Source organism: Oncorhynchus masou, unplaced genomic scaffold, assembly GCF_036934945.1.
Source record: "Oncorhynchus masou masou isolate Uvic2021 unplaced genomic scaffold, UVic_Omas_1.1 unplaced_scaffold_1673, whole genome shotgun sequence".
Taxonomy (NCBI): domain Eukaryota; kingdom Metazoa; phylum Chordata; class Actinopteri; order Salmoniformes; family Salmonidae; genus Oncorhynchus; species Oncorhynchus masou.
The window spans coordinates 9,401-29,425 of NW_027006863.1; the positions used below are offsets into that span (position 1 = coordinate 9,401).

The 20,025-nt window shown below is 45.2% G+C and overlaps 1 pseudogene; it reads left to right on the forward strand.

Annotated features, from left to right (window-relative positions):
* The first annotated feature begins 3,429 nt into the window (after positions 1-3,429).
* Positions 3,430-20,025, forward strand: part of LOC135531934 (regulator of G-protein signaling 7-like) — a 58,808-nt pseudogene continuing 42,212 nt past the window's right edge.

Sequence of the window (20,025 nt, forward strand, 5' to 3'; positions counted from 1 at the left end):
GGAGAGGAGGGTCACGTCATGACACCCTGGATTGTAAACTGTCATGGTCAAAACATATTGATAAAACAGTAGCTAAGATGGGGAGACGTCTGTCTATAATAAAGCGCTGCTCTACCTTCTTAACAACACTATCAACAAGGCAGGTCCTACAGGCCCTTGTTTTGTTGCACTGGGACTACTGTTCAGTCATGTGGTCAGGTGCCACAAAGAGGGACTTGGGAAAATTGCAGTTGGCTCACAACAGTGCAGCACGGCTGGCCCTTAAATGTACACGGAGATCTAACATTAATAATATGCATGTCAATCTCTCCTGGCTCAAAGTGGAGGAGAGATTGACTTCATCACTACTTGTATTTGTATTTGTATTTGAAAGCACCAAGCTGTCTGTTTGAACTACTGGCACACAGCTCAGACACCCAACACATACCCCACAAGACATGTCACCAGAGGTCTGTTTAAACTACTGGCACACAGCTCAGACACCAATGCATACCCCATAAGACATGCCACCAGAGGTCTCTTCACAGTTCCCAAGTCCAGAACAGACTATGGGAGGCGCACAGTACAACATAGAGCCATGGCTGCATGGAACTCTATTCAACATCAAATAACTCATGCAAGAAGTAAAATTAATATCTTAATATATTAATATGTGTTGCAGTAAAGTTAGATTTAAAAAACAAAAGGGCGAGAAGCGTAGCGGTCAAAGGCATCGCAGTGCTTGATTCAACACTACAGACCTGGGTTTGATCCCAGGCTGTGTCACAACCGGCCGCGTCCAGAATTCCCATAGGGCGGCACACAATTCGCCCAGCGTTGTCCGGGTTCGGTAGAGGTTTTGGCCGAGGGGGCTTCACTTGACTCATTGCGCTCTAGCGACTCCTTGTGGTGGGCCAGCTTCCTGCAGGCTGACTCGGTCGTCTGTGTTTCCTCCGGAACATTCCTCCGACACATGAGCTCCAGTTTAAGCTGGCGGTTGTGGTTTGACGGGTCAAGTATCGGAGGACGCATAACTCGACCTTCACCTCTCTCTCTCGAGCACGTTGGGAGTTGCAGCGATGAGGCAAGATATATATATATATATATATCCCATTTAGCAGACGCTTTTGTCCAAAGCGACTTACAAGTCGGCTGGGGCCACTACTTTTACATATGGGTGGCCCCAGCGGGAATCGAACCCACGACGCTTGGCGTTGCAAGCGCCATGCTCTACCGACTGAGCCACACAGGACCCAGAAGATAGCAATTGGATATCAAAGAATTGGAGACAAAAGGAGTCAAATACAAACAAACAGAAAAATCTGATAAAAATACACCTTCATGAACAGTGGGAAGTGTGAAGCAACACAAACATAGGCACAGATACATGCACACACACACACACAATAACATACACACTATACAAACACATAGACACAGACTTTGTGTTGTAGTTATGTGGTAGTAGAGTAGGGGCCTGAGGGAGCACAGTGTATTGTAGTTATGTGGTAGTAGAGTAGGGGCCTGAGGGAACACAGTGTATTGTAGTTATGTGGTAGTAGAGTAGGGGCCTGAGGGAGCACAGTGTATTGTAGTTATGTGGTAGTAGAGTAGGGGTCTGAGGGAACACAGTGTGTTGTAGTTATGTGGTAGTAGAGTAGGGGCCTGAGGGAACACAGTGTATTGTAGTTATGTGGTAGTAGAGTAGGGGCCTGAGGGAACACAGTGTATTGTAGTTATGTGGTAGTAGAGTAGGGGTCTGAGGGAACACAGTGTGTTGTAGAGTAGGGGTCTGAGGGAACACAGTGTGTTGTAGAGTAGGGGTCTGAGGGAACACCCCACTACCACTATCAGATTAGAGCCATAAGGGAGACTAGGCTTCTTCAACCCAACTACAACAATCAGATTTGAGCCATAAGGGAGACTTGACATCTACAACTACCAGATTAGAGCCACAAGGGAGACTAGGCATCTATCACCTCACTACCACTATCAGATTAGAGCCAGAAGGGAGTATCAACATCTACCACCTCACTACCACTATCAGATTAGAGCCATAAGGGAGACTAGACATCTACCCCCAATACCATTGTGAGATGAGAGCCATAAAGGAGTCCAGACATCGACCACCTCATTATAACAATCAGATTAGAACCATAGGGAGACTAGACATCTACCACCCCAAAGCCAATATCAGATTAGAGCCATAAGTGAGTCTAGGTTTCTACCACCCCATTACCAATATCAGATTAGCGCCATAAGGGAGACTAGACATCTACCACTCCATTACCAATATCAGATTAGAGCCATAAGGGAGACTTGACATCAACCACCCCAAAGCCAATATCAGATTAGAGCCATAAGGGAGACTAGACATCTACCACCCCACGACCACTATCAGAATAGAGCCATAAAGCAGACAAGGCATCTACCAGCGAATTATCCTAAGAACCAGACTAATACCTAGGAGCTGCCCAACAGATGATCCATCCTAATACCTAGGAGCTGCCCAATGGATGATCCAGACTAATACCTAGGAGCTGCCCAACAGATGATCCATCCTAATACCTAGGAGCTGCCCAGCGAATGATCCTATGAACCAGACTAATACCCTAGGAGCTGCCCAACAGATGATCCATCCTAATACCTAGGAGCTGCCCAGCGAATGATCCTATGATCCAGACTAATACCTAGGAGCTGCCCAATGGATGATCCAGACTAATACCTAGGAGCTGCCCAACAGATGATCCTAAGAACCAGACGAATACCTAGGAGCTGCCCAGCGAATGATCCTATGATCCAGACTAAGCCTGGTCTGTGTAACCTTTGACCCAACCGGCAGCCAGCCCAGCTCCTGAAACTGTCTCCTACCAACACAAGTATGTTGGCTCAGATTCAACACCACCCTAATCAGCTTGTTCTGGGCTTTCTGGAGCTGTTTACTAGATTAGTTAAGGGGGGGAGGGTGGAGGGGGGTACCCAGGTGGTAAAATGAAATGCATTTGTCCCCGGCTTCAAAGGGTTCTCTCACATCAATGAGTCAACGTGATAAAATATACAGTACTTGGCATCTTGTGTTCTTCATGCATTAATGAAGAAACCTGCGCTCTGCTCTTGCTCGTATCACTGCTCTTTATTAAGCTTTACGTATCGGCCTCAACGCCTTAGTTAGAGCTCTGTGGGGTGAGGGTCTCTACCAATGTTGAAACATGGTGGGATTGATGTTGTTTAGCAAGGGAGCTTTACGTATCGGTGTTGGAGGAAATTATAGTTGAAATGATTAATTATGTATACATTTTTATTAGAACCATTAAGTTTTAATACTATTATGTTATGAAATGTCTGGATTTTTGGTTAAACTAGGACTGAAATTGTAGGTCAAACGAATGAATTGTCTGTACCTTGCGGGTTTAAGGGAGAAGAAGGCTATATCTTTGCAGACAGATAAGAATGTTCTTTGATGTTCCATTAGTGGAGGAGAGTATGTCTTTTAGACAGATTGGAATGTTTGCTTTATGAGGGGAGTAGGAGACAATCTCCAGACCTGAAGACACTCCGCTATTGTGTGGATCGGAGAGAGTGTGAGAACTGATGACGTCATTTTTATCTTCTCTCTTTAAAAATGTAATGTTCTTTGTATTTTGGGTCAGTACTCTCTTGAATTAAACGCTGTTACCTGACTTTTAAGACCGGGGCTCTGTCCATTCTTATAGAAATATTGGGTCTTACAATCCCTTAGAATGCATTGACAGAGTATTAAATTCTGATTGGGAAACAATACAGAGGAATTTAGAATTCCTTTAACAATCGGTCTCAACGCCTTAGTTAGAGCTCTGTGGGCTGAGGGGAGAGCTTCATTAAAACTGTCTCTACCAATGTTGAAACATGGTGGGATCGATGATGTTTAGCAGGGGAGCTTTACGTATCGGCCTCAACGCCTTAGTTAGAGCTCTGTGGGCTGAGGGAGAGCTTCATTAAAACTGTCTCTACCAATGTTGAAACATGGTGGGATTGATGATGTTTAGCAGGGGAGCTTTACGTATCGGCCTCAACGCCTTAGTTAGAGCTCTGTGGGCTGAGGGGAGAGCTTCATTAAAACTGTCTCTACCAATGTTGAAACATGGTGGGATCGATGATGTTTAGCAGGGGAGATTGATGATGGATGATGGATATGTTGTCTATGTTGTTGTTGATGATGTTGTTTAGTAGTGGAGATTGATTGATGATGGAGATTGTTGATGATGTTGTTGATGATGTTGTTTAGCAGAGGAGATTGATGATGGATGATGGAGATGTTGTTATTGTTTATGTTGTTATTGTTGATGATGATGTTATTGATGATGATGTTGTTTAGCAGTGTAGATTGATGATGGAGATGTTGTTATTGTTTATGATGTTATTGTTGATGTTGATGTTATTGTTGATGATGTTATTGTTGATGTTGTTGAATATGTTATTGTTGATGTTGATGATGTTATTGATGATGTTGTTGTTATTGTTGATGATGTTATTGATGATGTTGTTGTTATTGTTGATGATGTTATTGTTGATGTTGTTGAATATGTTATTGTTGATGTTGATGATGTTATTGATGATGTTGTTGTTATTGTTGATGATGTTATTGATGATGTTGTTGTTATTGTTGATGATGTTATTGATGATGTTGTTGTTATTGTTGATGTTGTTGTTGAATATGTTATTGTTGTTGTTGTTGTTGTGTTACAGTAGAAGCACTCCACCTTGGCACTCTGATGGCAGCCCACGGCTACTTCTTCCCCATCTCAGACCATGTGCTCACACTGAAGGACGATGGAACCTTCTACAGGTTTCAGGTACAAAGATAAGACCAACGTCTACAGGTTTCAGGTACAAAGATAAGACCAACGTCTACAGGTTTCAGGTACAAAGATAAGACCAACGTCTACAGGTTTCAGTTACTAAGATAAGACCAACGTCTACAGGTTTCAGTTACTAAGATAAGACCAACGTCTACAGGTTTCAGTTACTAAGATAAGACCAACGTCTACAGGTTTCAGCTACTAAGATAAGACCAACGTCTACAGGTTTCAGCTACTAAGATAAGACCAACTTCTACAGGTTTCAGCTACTAAGATAAGACCAACTTCTACAGGTTTCAGTTACTAAGATAAGACCAACGTCTACAGGTTTCAGCTACTAAGATTAGACCAACTTCTACAGGTTTCAGCTACTAAGATAAGACCAACGTCTACAGGTTTCAGCTACTAAGATAAGACCAACGTCTACAGGTTTCAGCTACTAAGATAAGACCAACGTCTACAGGTTTCAGCTACTAAGATAAGACCCAACGTCTACAGGTTTCAGTTACTAAGATAAGACCCAACGTCTACAGGTTTCAGCTACTAAGATAAGACCCAACGTCTACAGGTTTCAGTTACTAAGATAAGACCCAACGTCTACAGGTTTCAGCTACTAAGATAAGACCAACGTCTACAGGTTTCAGCTACTAAGATAAGACCAACGTCTACAGGTTTCAGTTACTAAGATAAGACCAACGTCTACAGGTTTCAGCTACTAAGATTAGACCAACTTCTACAGGTTTCAGCTACTAAGATAAGACCAACGTCTACAGGTTTCAGCTACTAAGATAAGACCAACGTCTACAGGTTTCAGCTACTAAGATAAGACAAACGTCTACAGGTTTCAGCTACTAAGATAAGACCCAACGTCTACAGGTTTCAGTTACTAAGATAAGACCCAACGTCTACAGGTTTCAGCTACTAAGATAAGACCCAACGTCTACAGGTTTCAGTTACTAAGATAAGACCCAACGTCTACAGGTTTCAGCTACTAAGATAAGACCAACGTCTACAGGTTTCAGCTACTAAGATAAGACCAACGTCTACAGGTTTCAGTTACTAAGATAAGACCAACGTCTACAGGTTTTCAGTTACTAAGATAAGACCAACTTCTACAGGTTTCAGCTACTAAGATAAGACCAACTTCTATTGTAGTAAATGAACCAGTCAAACACTCATCTACTAACACAACACTTTCCCAGTAGGACGTAGAGACAGAAGAAACATCCAGTACTGTACAAAACACATATCCCTTCAGTCGATCTAATATTATCTTCATACCTGAATCCACAGTATTCTATTAATACTGCCAACGAATGCTTTGATAGAGTAACACAGCCGGTATAAACTATAGGTGCTGTTTACAGATCAGGTATAAACTATAGGTGCTGTTTACAGATCAGGTATAAACTATAGGTGCTGTTTACAGATCAGGTATAAACTATAGATGCTGTTTACAGATCAGGTATAAACTATAGGTAAAGTTTACAGATCAGGTATAAACTATAGGTGCTGTTTACAGATCGGGTATAAACTGTAGGTGCTGTTTACAGATCAGGTATAAACTATAGGTGCTGTTTACAGATCAGGTATAAACTATAGGTGCTGTTTACAGATCAGGTATAAACTATAGGTGCTGTTTACAGATCAGGTATAAACTATAGGTGCTGTTTACAGATCAGGTATAAACTATAGGTGCTGTTTACAGATCAGGTATAAACTATAGGTAAAGTTTACAGATCAGGTATAAACTATAGGTGCTGTTTACAGATCAGGTATAAACTATAGGTGCTGTTTACAGATCAGGTATAAACTATAGGTGCTGTTTACAGATCAGGTATAAACTATAGGTAAAGTTTTACAGAACAATATTGAAAACAAAAAAATATCCTTAATTCATGGGTGAGGGTAGCCTAGTGGTTAGAGCGTTGGACTAGTAACCGGAAGGTTGCGAGTTCAAACCCCCGAGCTGACAAGGTACAAATCTATCGTTCTGCCCCTGAACAGGCAGTTAACCCACTGTTCCCAGGCCGTCATTGAAAATAAGAATGTGTTCTTAACTGACTTGCCTGGTTAAATAAAGGTAAAATAAATAAAAAATAAAAAAAATCTTGAAAATAACAGAAACGATCTGAAACAATCTGGTTAAATATCCTGAATGTTCCACTATGGAAACAACAGCTAGTATTCTAGACACGTGGTTGACTCTAGTGTCTGACTGATTCTCTCTCTCTGTTAAACACGGTTCTGTTCTACTCTGATTGACGAGCTCGTCATAGACCCTTCAGACAGCTACAGTAGACAGCAATGAGCTCCGTAGTTACAGTATAATATCACCTGTAGGGTGTCAGTCAGCGAGTACTGTCCCGCTCTCCAGCTTCCTCTTCTGGTTTTTCTTTATTCTGACTATTTTCTACATTGTAAAATAAGTGATGACATCAAAACTATGGAATCATGGTGTAACCAAAATAGTTAAAGAAATCAAAATATATTTTTGATTTGAGATTCTTCCAAATAGCCACCCTTTGCCTTGATGACAGCTTTGCACACTCTTGGCATTCTGTCAACCAGCTTCACCTGGAATGCTTTTCCAACAGTCTTGAAGGAGTTCCCACATATGGGTCTATAGAGAGTCTTTGAGAATCATATTGGTCCATAGAGAGTCTGTTGGAATCATATGGGTCCATAGAGAGTCTTTAGAATCATATGAGTCTATAGAGGGTATATTAGAATCATATGGGTCCATAAAGAGTCTGTTGGAATCATATGGGTCCATAGAGAGTCTGTTGGAATCATATTGGTCTATAGAGTGTCTATTAGAATCATATGGGTCCATAGAGAGTCTATTAGAATCATATGGGTCCATAGAGAGTCTATTATAATCATATGGGTTCATAGAGAGTCTGTTGGAATCATATTGGTCTATAGAGGGTCTATTAGAATCATATGGGTCCATAGAGAGTCTATTATAATCATATTGGTCCATAGAGAGTCTATTAGAATTGATATGGGTCCTTAGAGTGTCTATTAGAATAATTTCACCATGCTCTCTCTCTCGCTCACACTTTATTCCTCTCAATTCAATTCAAAGGGCTTTATTGGCATGGGAAGCATGTAAGTGAAATAAACAATAAAAATGAACAGTGAACATTACACTCACAGGAGTTCCAAACGAATAAAGACATTACAAATGTCATATTATGCTTATATACAGTATTGTAACGATGTGAAAATGGTTAAAGTACATAAACGGGAAAATAAATCAACTTAAATATGGGTTGTATTTACAATGTTGTTTGTTCTTCACTGATTTCCCATTTCTCTCACCCTCCCTCTTTCTCCCCCCCCCCCCCCTCAGACTCCCTACTTCTGGCCATCTAACTGTTGGGAACCTGAGAACACAGACTATGGTGAGTACAGCAGACAATACAGCAGACGATGACCTAAATCCCCTAATTGTCACACACACACACACACACACACACACACACACACACACACACACACACACACACACTAACACACACACACACACACACCATTACCCTCACTGTCTGTTTCCTGTCTGGTACACAACCAGGAAACCAATACCCTGTCTGTCTGCTTCCTGTCTGGTATACAACCAGGAAACCAATAAACCAATACCCTGTCTGTCTGTTTCCTGTCTGGTATACAACCAGGAAACCAATACCCTGTCTGGTACACAACCAGGAAACCAATAAACCAATACCCTGTCTGTCTGCTTCCTGTCTGGTACACAACCAGGAAAACCAATAAACCAATACCCTGTCTGTCTGCTTCCTGTCTGGTACACAACTAGGAAACCAATAAACCAATACCCTGTCTGTCTGCAGTAGAATACAGTAGAATAGAATACAGTATATACATATGAGATGAGTAATACATAGACTAAGATACAGTAGAATAGTATAGAATACAGTATATACATATGAGATGAGTAATACATAGACTAAGATACAGTAGAATAGTATAGAATACAGTATATACATATGAGATGAGTAATACATAGACTAAGATACAGTAGAATAGAATACAGTATATACATATGAGATGAGTAATACATAGACTAAGATACAGTAGAATAGAATACAGTATATAGATATGGGATGAGTAATACATAGACTAAGATACAGTAGAATAGAATACAGTATATACATATGAGATGAGTAAAGCAAAAATATGTAAACCTTATTAAAGTGTTCCATTATTAAAGTGGCCAGTGATTTCAAGTCAATGGGTCAGCAGCCTCTAAAGTGCAGGATTACATAACCGGGTGGAAGCTGCCTAGTGATGGCTATTTAACAGTCTGGTGTCCTTAAGATAGAAGCGGTTTTGTCTTTGGAGGGAATTGAAAGTCCGTGTTGCCCAGCAACAGCCCCAAAACATCACTGCTCTAGAGGAGATCTGCATGGAGGAATGGGCCAAAATACCAGCAACAGTGTGTGAAAACCTTGTGAAGACTTACAGAAAACATTTGACCTCTGTCATTGCCAAAAAAGGGTATGTAACAAAGTATTGAGATAAACTTTTGTTATTGACCAAATGCTTATTTTCCACCATAATTTGCAAATAAAAAAATAAAAAAATCCTAGAATGTGATTTTCTGGATTTTTTTTCTTCTCATTTTGTCTCTCATAGTTGAAGTGTACCTATGATGAAATGTACAGGCCTCTCTCATCTTTTTAAGTGGGAGAACTTGCACAATTGGTGGCTGACTAAATACTTTTTTGCCCCACTGTACGTACGGTCACTGTGGGGACGACGTTGTCGATGCACTTATTGATGAAGCCGGTGACTGAGGTGGTTTACTCCTCAATGCCATTGGATGAATCCCGGAACATATTCCAGTCTGTGCTACCAAAACAGTCCTGTAGCATAGCATCTGAGTCATCTGACCACTTCCGTATTGAGCGAGTCACTGGTACTTCCTGCTTTAGTGTTTGCTTGTAAGCAGGAAGATAGAGTTATGGTCAGATCTCCAAATGGAGGGTGAGGGATAACTGTGTATGCGCCTCTGTTTGTGGAGGTGGTCTTGAGTTTTTTCCTTTGGTTGCACATGTGACATGCTGGTAGAAGTTAGGTAAAACAGATTTAAGTTTGCCTGCATTACAGTCCCCGGGCCACTAGGAGTGTCGCTTCAGGGTGAGCAATTTCCAGTTTGATTATGGCCTTATACAGCTGGTTGCGGTCTTAGCGCCAGCATCAGTTTGTGGTGGTAAAAAGATGGCTACGAATAATATAGATGACACCTCTCTACGTATGATAGTGTGGACTACAGCTTATCATGCGGTTCTCTATCTCAGGCGAGCAATACCTCCAGACTTCATTAATATATGACATTGCGCACCCGCTGTTTTTGACAAATTGACACTAACAGGTGACATCAATAAGGGATCAAACCCTTCCCCTGGTCAGTCTGTCATGGAAAACAGGTGTTGTCACAGAACAGAATCCCAGCCTAAACCCCCAAACAGCAAGCAATGCAGGTGTAGAAGCACGGTGACTAGGAAAAACTCCCTAGAAAGGAAGGAAGCTAGGAAGAAACCTGGAGAGGAACCAGGCTATGAGGGGTGGCCACGCCTCTTCTGGCTGTACCGGGTGGAGCTTATGGCCATTAAGGTCAGATTGTTCTTCAAGATGTTCAAACGTTCATAGATTACCAGCAGGGTCAAATAATAATCACAGTGGGTGCAACAGGTCAGCAACTCAGGAGTAAATGTCAGTTGGCTCTTCATAGCCCAGCATTCAGAGGTCGAGACAGCAGGTGGGGTAGAGAGAGGGAGAGAGAGAGAGAGACAGCAGGTAGGGTAGAGAGGGTGGGGTAGAGACAGCCGGTAGGGTAGAGAGGGTGGGGTAGAGACAGCAGGTGGGGTAGAGAGGATGGGGTAGAGACAGCAGGTGGGGTAGAGAGGGTGGGGTAGAGACAGCAAGTGGGGTAGAGAGGGTGGGGTAGAGAGAGGGAAAGAAAGAGAGGTCGAGACAGGAGGTGGGGTAGAGAGGGTGGGGTAGAGAGAGGGAGAGAGAGAGAGAGACAGCAGGTGGGGGAGAAAGAAAGAGAGAGGTCGAGATAGCAGGTGGGGTAGAGAGGGTGGGGTAGAGAGAGGGAGAGAGAGAGAGAGAGAGAGAGAGAGAGAGAGCAGGTGGGGGAGAGAGAGAGAGGGAGGTCGAGACAGCATGTGGGGGAGAGAGGGTGGGGTAGAGAGAGGAGAGAGAGAGAGACAGCAGGTTGGGGAGAGCGAAAGAGAGAGGTCGAGACAGCAGGTGGGGTAGAGAGGGTGGGGTAGAGTGAGAGAGAGAGAGAGGTCGAGACAGCAGGTGGGGTAGAGAGGGTGGGGTAGAGAGAGAGAGAGAGAGAGGTCGAGACAGCAGGTGGGGTAGAGAGGGTGGGGTAGAGAGAGAGAGAGAGAGAGAGAGAGAGAGAGACAGCAGGTAGGGTAGAGAGGGTGGGGTAGAGACAGCAGGTGGGGTAGAGAGGGTGGGGTAGAGACAGCAGGTGGGGTAGACACAGCAGGTGGGGTAGAGAGGGTGGGGTAGAGAGGGTGGGGTAGGGACAGCAGGTGGGGTAGAGAGGGTGGGGTAGAGACAGCAGGTGGGGTAGACACAGCAGGTGGGGTAGAGACAGCAGGTGGGGTAGAGACACTGTTTCTCTGACTGACTGTTTCTGCTGACTGTTCTCTGACTGTTCTCTGACTGACTGTTTCTGCTGACTGACTGTTTCTACTGACTGTTCTCTGACTGACTGTTTCTGCTGACTGTTCTCTGACTGTTCTCTGACTAACTGTTTCTGCTGACTGACTGTTCCTGCTGACTGTTCTCTGACTAACTGTTTCTGCTCTCTGACTTATTGTTTCTGACTAATTGACTGTTTCTGCTGACTGTTCTCTGACTGTTCTCTGACTATCTGTTTCTGTTCTCTGACTAACTGTTTCTGTTCTCTGACTAACTGTTTCTGTTCTCTGACTAATTGACTGTTTCTCACTAATTGACTGTTTCTGCTGACTGTTTCTGCTGACTGTTTTTGCTGACTGTTTCTGCTGACTGTTCTCTGGCTGTCTGTTTCTGCTGACTGTTTCTGTTCTCTGACTGTTTCTGCTGACTGTTCTCTGACTGACTGTTTCTGCTGACTGTTCTCTGACTGACTGTTTCTGCTGACTGTTCTCTGGCTAACTGTTTCTGTGACTGTTCTCTGACTGACTGTTTCTGCTGACTGTTTCTGTTCTCTGACTGTTTCTGCTGACTGTTCTCTGGCTGACTGTTTCTGCTGACTGTTCTCTGGCTAACTGTTTCTGTGACTGTTCTCTGACTGACTGTTTCTGCTGACTGTTTCTGTTCTCTGACTGTTTCTGCTGACTGTTCTCTGACTGACTGTTTCTGCTGACTGTTTCTGTTCTCTGACTGTTTCTGCTGACTGTTTCTGCTGACTGACTGTTTCTGCTGACTGTTCTCTGGCTGTCTGTTTCTGCTGACTGTCTCTCTGACTGACTGTTTCTGCTGACTGTTTCTGTTCTCTGACTGTTTCTGCTGACTGTTCTCTGACTGACTGTTTCTGCTGACTGTTCTCTGGCTAACTGTTTCTGTGACTGTTCTCTGACTGACTGTTTCTGCTGACTGTTTCTGTTCTCTGACTGTTTCTGCTGACTGTTCTCTGACTGACTGTTTCTGTGACTGTTATCTGACTAACTGTTTCTGCTGACTGTTTCTGTTCTCTGACTGTTTCTGCTGACTGTTTCTGCTGACTGTTTCTGCTGACTGTTTCTGCTGACTGTTTCTGTTCTCTGACTGTTTCTGCTGACTGTTCTCTCACTGACCGTTTCTGCTGACTGTTCTCTGACTAACTGTTTTTCACCTCTGTCTCTTTCAGCTGTTTACCTCTGCAAAAGAACAATGCAAAACAAAGCCCGCCTGGAGCTGGCTGACTACGAAGCTGTAAGCTCCCACCTCTTCCCTTCCTCCCTCCCCCTCCCACCTCTTCCCTCCCTCCCCCTCCCACCTCTTACCTCCCTCCCCTCCCACCTCTTCCCTCCCTCCCCCTCCCACCTTTTACCTCCCTCCCTCCCCTCCCACCTCTTCCCTCCCCCTCCCTCCCCCCTCCCACCTCCTCCCTCCCTCCCACCCTCCCCTCCCACCTCTTCCCTCCCCTCCCCTCCCTCCCCCTCCCACCTCCTCCCATCCTCCTCCACCCTCCTTTTCCTCCTCCTCTATTCTACTGTATCAGTCGTCTCTATCCGAGTGTAAAGAACAATCAACCAGTCCCACCATTCCATGGAGACAAGGCTGCTTAGTTTGGAAAGCAGTTAACTACGGTTTAACATTCAAAACAACTGTATTTATCCCCTCAGAGGCATGTTTTATGTAAGAGGTAGTGAAACTATAAGACACTAGGTGTTTGTATGTTCCTGTGTGTTTCAGGAGAGCTTAGCCAGACTACAGAGAGCGTTCGCCAGGAAATGGGAGTTTATATTTATGCAAGCTGAAGCACAAGCAAAGTAAGTATCTCCTCCAATCTAGCGTCTCAAATGGAACCCTATCCCCTACACAGTGCACTGCTATGGGTGCTATTAGGGAATAGGGTACCATTTGGGCTGCAAGCTCATGTTGAGCTGAATTGATGCATGCAGACTGACTGGTAAAACAGCCCTTTTCCCCAACAACACAGCCTCAAGGTCTCTGCCTCAATTTACTCACAGATGTGGAAAGAGAGGAGAGGAGAGGAGAGGAGAGGGGGGAGGAGGGAGGGAGGAGAGGAGAGGAGGAGGGGAGGGGAGGGGGAGGGGAGGGGGAGAGGAGAGGAGGGAGGGAGGGGAGGGAGGGGGAGGAGGGGAGGGAGGGAGGGGAGGGGGAGGGGAGGGGAGAGGGGAGGGGAGGGGGAGGGAGGGGGAGGGGAGAGGGAGGGGAGAGGGGAGGGGGAGGGGAGGGGAGGGAGGGGAGAGGAGGGAGGGGAGAGGAGGGAGGGGGAGGGGAGGGGGAGGGGAGGGAGGGGAGAGGGAGAGGGGAGGGGGAGGGGGAGAGGAGGAGAGAGGAGAGGAGAGGAGAGGAGGGAGGGGAGGGGGAGGGGGGGGAGAGGAGAGGGGAGGGGGAGGGGAGAGGGGATGGGAGGAGGAGGGGAGGGGAGGGGGGGGAGGGGGAGGGGGAGAGGAGAGGAGGGGAGGGGGAGGGGGAGGGGGAGAGGAGGAGAGAGGAGAGGAGAGGGAGAGGAGAGGGAGGGGGAGGGGAGGGGGAGAGGGGGAGGGGAGGGGAGGGGAGGGGAGGGGAGGGGATGGGAGGGGGAGGGGGAGGGGGAGAGGAGAGGAGAGGGGAGAGGAGGGGAGGGGAGGGGAGGGGGGGGGGAGGGGGAGGGGGAGGGGGGAGGGGGAGGGGAGGGGAGGGGGAGAGGGAGTATACAGATGAAGGATTTTAATTTGAGCCCATTTGCTACAGCATTAAACTTATCCCGCAGCAACAGGAAATATAAATCATTATGTGGATTATAAATAATGAACATGTTTGCAAAGGTTGATACATTTTTGTTGGAGAAAATCAAGTCTGAAATTTCTAAGTGAAAAATACAAACTTCAGAAGCCTTTATAAACCTCAAATACACCACGCATTTGACTTTCCTACATTTCACAAAGGTTCATGTGCGACAGGGTGATCCAAAGAAGAACCTACATCTGTAATTAAATGAATGATGGGACGTCTGTGTTACAAGGTGTCCACCTCTTTCCTTTAACGCAGAGTTGACAAGAAGAGAGACAAAATTGAGAGGAAGATTCTGGACAGTCAAGAGAGAGCTTTCTGGGACGTACACAGACCAGTGGTAAGAATACAACCTTTCTGTTTCCCTGTCACCACAGACCATGTTTAGAGTGATACACTGTGTTGTGTTCAGAGTGATACACTGTGTTGTGTTCAGAGTGATACACTGTGTTGTGTTCAGAGAGATACACTGTGTTGTGTTCAGAGAGATACACTGTGTTGTGTTCAGAGTGATACACTGTGTTGTGTTCAGAGAGTGATACACTGTGTTGTGTTCAGAGTGATACACTGTGTTGTGTTCAGCGTGATACACTGTGTTGTGTTCAGCGTGATACACTGTGTTGTGTTCAGAGTGATACACTGTGTTGTGTTCAGAGTGATACACTGTGTTGTGTTCAGAGAGTGATACACTGTGTTGTGTTCAGAGTGATACACTGTGTTGTGTTCAGAGTGATACACTGTGTTATGTTCAGAGTGATACACTGTGTTGTGTTCAGAGTGATACACTGTGTTGTGTTCAGAGTGATACACTGTGTTGTGTTCAGAGTGATACACTGTGTTGTGCTCAGAGTGATACACTGTGTTGTGCTCAGAGTGATATACTGTGTTGTGCTCAGAGTGATACACTGTGTTGTGTTCAGAGTGATACACTGTGTTGTGTTCAGAGTGATACACTGTGTTGTGATCAGAGAGTGTTACACTGTGTTGTGTTCAGAGTAATACACTGTGTTGTGTTCAGAGTGATACACTGTGTTGTGTTCAGAGTGATACACTGTGTTGTGTTCAGAGAGTGATACACTGTGTTGTGTTCAGAGTGATACACTGTGTTGTGTTCAGAGTAATACACTGTGTTGTGTTCAGAGTGATACACTGTGTTGTGTTCAGAGTGATACACTGTGTTGTGTTCAGAGTGATACACTGTGTTGTGTTCAGAGTGATACACTGTGTTGTGTTCAGAGTGATACACTGTGTTGTGTTCAGAGAGTGATACACTGTGTTGTGCTCAGAGTGATACATTGTGTTGTGTTCAGAGTGATACACTGTGTTGTGTTCAGAGTGATACACTGTGTTGTGTTCAGCGTGATACACTGTGTTGTGTTCAGAGTGATACACTGTGTTGTGTTCAGAGTGATACACTGTGTTGTGTTCAGAGAGTGATACACTGTGTTGTGTTCAGAGAGTGATACACTGTGTTGTGTTCAGAGTGATACACTGTGTTGTGTTCAGAGTGATACACTGTGTTATGTTCAGAGTGATACACTGTGTTGTGTTCAGAGTGATACACTGTGTTGTGTTCAGAGTGATACACTGTGTTGTGTTCAGAGTGATACACTGTGTTGTGCTCAGAGTGATATACTGTGTTGTGCTCAGAGTGATACACTGTGTTGTGTTCAGAGTGATACACTGTGTTGTGTTCAGAGTGATACACTGTGTTGTGATCAGAGAGTGTTACACTGTGTTGTGTTCAGAGTAATACACTGTGTTGTGTTCAGAGTGATACACTGTGTTGTGTTCAGAGTGATACACTGTGTTGTGTTCAGAGAGTGATACACTGTGTTGTGTTCAGAGTGATACACTGTGTTGTGTTCAGAGTGATACACTGTGTTGTGTTCAGAGTGATACACTGTGTTGTGTTCAGAGTGATACACTGTGTTGTGTTCAGAGTGATACACTGTGTTGTGTTCAGAGTGATACACTGTGTTGTGTTCAGAGTGATACACTGTGTTGTGCTCAGAGTGATACACTGTGTTGTGTTCAGAGTGATACACTGTGTTGTGTTCAGAGTGATACACTGTGTTGTGATCAGAGAGTGTTACACTGTGTTGTGTTCAGAGTGATACACTGTGTTGTGTTCAGAGTGATACACTGTGTTGTGTTCAGAGTGATACACTGTGTTGTGTTCAGAGTGATACACTGTGTTGTGTTCAGAGTGATACACTGTGTTGTGTTCAGAGTGATACACTGTGTTGTGTTCAGAGTGATACACTGTGTTGTGTTCAGAGTGATACACTGTGTTGTGTTCAGAGTGATACACTGTGTTGTGTTCAGAGTGATACACTGTGTTGTGCTCAGAGTGATACACTGTGTTGTGCTCAGAGTGATACACTGTGTTGTGTTCAGAGTGATACACTGTGTTGTGTTCAGAGTGATACACTGTGTTGTGTTCAGAGTGATACACTGTGTTGTGTTCAGAGTGTTACACTGTGTTGTGTTCAGAGTGTTACACTGTGTTGTGTTCAGAGTGATACACTGTGTTGTGTTCAGAGAGTGATGACTGCCTTGCCTGGTTCACCAACTACTTTGCAGACAGAGTGCAGTGTGTCAAATCGGAGGGCATGCTGTCCGGTCCTCTGGCAGTCTCCATGGGGGTGCCACGGGGTTCAATTCTCGGGCCGAATCTTTTCTCTGTATATATCAATGATGTTGCTCTTGCTGCGGGCTATTCCCTGATCCACCTCTACGCAGACGACACCATTCTATATACTTCTGGCCCGTCCTTGGACACTGTGCTATCTAACCTCCAATGAGCTTCAATGCCATACAACACTCCCTCCGTGGCCTCCAACTGCTCTTAAACACTAGTAAAACCAAATGCATGCTTTCAACCGTTCGCTGCCTGCACCACACGCCCGACAAGCATCACCACCCTGGATGGTTCCGACCTAGAAAATGTGGACATCTATAAGTACTTAGATGTCTGGCTAGACTGTAAACTCTCCTTCCAGACTCATATCAAACATCTCCAATCTAAAATAAAATCTAGAGTTGGCTTTCTATTCCGCAACAAAGCCTCCTTCACTCACGCCGCCAAACTTACCCTAGTAAAACTGACTATCCTACCGATCCTCGACTTCGGCGACGTCATCTACAAAATAGCTTCCAATACTCTACTCAGCAAACTGGATGCAGTTTATCACAGTGCCATCCATTTTGTTACTAAAGCACCTTATACCACCCACCACTGCGACCTGTATGCTCTAGTCGGCTGGCCCTCGCTACATATTCGTCGCCAGACCCACTGGCTCCAGGTCATCTACAAGTCCATGCTAGGTAAAGCTCCGCCTTATCTCAGTTCACTGGTCACGATGGCAACACCCATCCGTAGCACGCGCTCCAGCAGGTGTATCTCACTGATCATCCCTAAAGCCAACACCTCATTTGGCCGCCTTTCGTTCCAGTTCTCTGCTGCCTGTGACTTGTTCGAATTGCAAAAATCACCAAAGTTTGAGACTTTTATCTCTCTCACCAACTTCAAACATCTGCTATCTGAGCAGCTAACTGATCGCTGCAGCTGTACATAGTCTTATCGGTGAATAGCGTACTGTTGGACATGAGGACCGTCTGACTCCCTGGTGTTCAGTCAGTAGTGTTATTGGTCTAAAGGGACGTACTGTTGGAGATGAGGACCGACTCCCTGGTGTTCAGTCAGTAGTGTTATTGGCCTAAAGGGACGTACTGTTGGACATGAGGACTGACTCCCTGGTGTTCAGTCAGTAGTGTTATTGGTCTAAAGGGACGTACTGTTGGAGATGAGGACCGACTCCCTGGTGTTCAGTCAGTAGTGTTATTGGCCTAAAGGGACGTACTGTTGGAGATAAGGACCGACTCCCTGGTGTTCAGTCAGTAGTGTTATTGGTCTAAAGGGACGTACTGTTGGACATGAGGACCGTCTGACTCCCTGGTGTTCAGTCAGTAGTGTTATTGGCCTAAAGGGACGTACTGTTGGAGACGAGGACCGACTCCCTGGTGTTCAGTCAGTAGTGTTATTGGCCTAAAGGGACGTACTGTTGGACATGAGGACCAACTCCCTGGTGTTCAGTCAGTAGTGTTATTGGCCTAAAGGGATGTACTGTTGGACATGAGGACCAACTCCCTGGTGTTCAGTCAGTAGTGTTATTGGCCTAAAGGGACGTACTGTTGGACATGAGGACCAACTCCCTGGTGTTCAGTCAGTAGTGTTATTGGCCTAAAGGGACGTACTGTTGGAGATGAGGACCGACTCCCTGGTGTTCAGTCAGTAGTGTTATTGGTCTAAAGGGACGTACTGTTGGAGATGAGGACCGACTCCCTGGTGTTCAGTCAGTAGTGTTATTGGCCTAATGGGACGTACTGTTGGAGATGAGGACCGACTCCCTGGTGTTCAGTCAGTAGTGTTATTGGTCTAAAGGGACGTACTGTTGGACATGAGGACCGTCTGACTCCCTGGTGTTCAGTCAGTAGTGTTATTGGTCTAAAGGGACGTACTGTTGGAGACGAGGACCGTCTGACTCCCTGGTGTTCAGTCAGTAGTGTTATTGGTCTAAAGGGACGTACTGTTGGACATGAGGACCGACTCCCTGGTGTTCAGTCAGTAGTGTTATTGGCCTAAAGGGACGTACTGTTGGACATGAGGACCGACTCCCTGGTGTTCAGTCAGTAGTGTTATTGGCCTAAAGGGACGTACTGTTGGAGACGAGGACCGACTCCCTGGTGTTCAGTCAGTAGTGTTATTGGCCTAAAGGGACGTACTGTTGGAGACGAGGACCGACTCCCTGGTGTTCAGTCAGTAGTGTTATTGGCCTAAAGGGATGTACTGTTGGACATGAGGACCAACTCCCTGGTGTTCAGTCAGTAGTGTTATTGGCCTAATGGGACGTACTGTTGGAGATGAGGACCGACTCCCTGGTGTTCAGTCAGTAGTGTTATTGGCCTAATGGGACGTACTGTTGGAGATGAGGACCGACTCCCTGGTGTTCAGTCAGTAGTGTTATTGGTCTAAAGGGACGTACTGTTGGAGACGAGGACCGTCTAACTCCCTGGTGTTCAGTCAGTAGTGTTATTGGTCTAAAGGGACGTACTGTTGGACATGAGGACCGACTCCCTGGTGTTCAGTCAGTAGTGTTATTGGTCTAAAGGGATGTACTGTTGGAGATGAGGACCGTCCGACTCCCTGGTGTTCAGTCAGTAGTGTTATTGGTCTAAAGGGACGTACTGTTGGAGACGAGGACTGACTCCCTGGTGTTCAGTCAGTAGTGTTATTGGCCTAAAGGGACGTACTGTTGGAGATGAGGACCAACTCCCTGGTGTTCAGTCAGTAGTGTTATTGGTCTAAAGGGACATACTGTTGGAGACGAGGACCGACTCCCTGGTGTTCAGTCAGTAGTGTTATTGGCCTAAAGGGACGTACTGTTGGAGATGAGGACCAACTCCCTGGTGTTCAGTCAGTAGTGTTATTGGCCTAATGGGACGTACTGTTGGAGATGAGGACCGACTCCCTGGTGTTCAGTCAGTAGTGTTATTGGTCTAAAGGGACGTACTGTTGGACATGAGGACCGTCTGACTCCCTGGTGTTCAGTCAGTAGTGTTATTGGTCTAAAGGGACATACTGTTGGAGACGAGGACCGACTCCCTGGTGTTCAGTCAGTAGTGTTATTGGCCTAAAGGGACGTACTGTTGGAGATGAGGACCAACT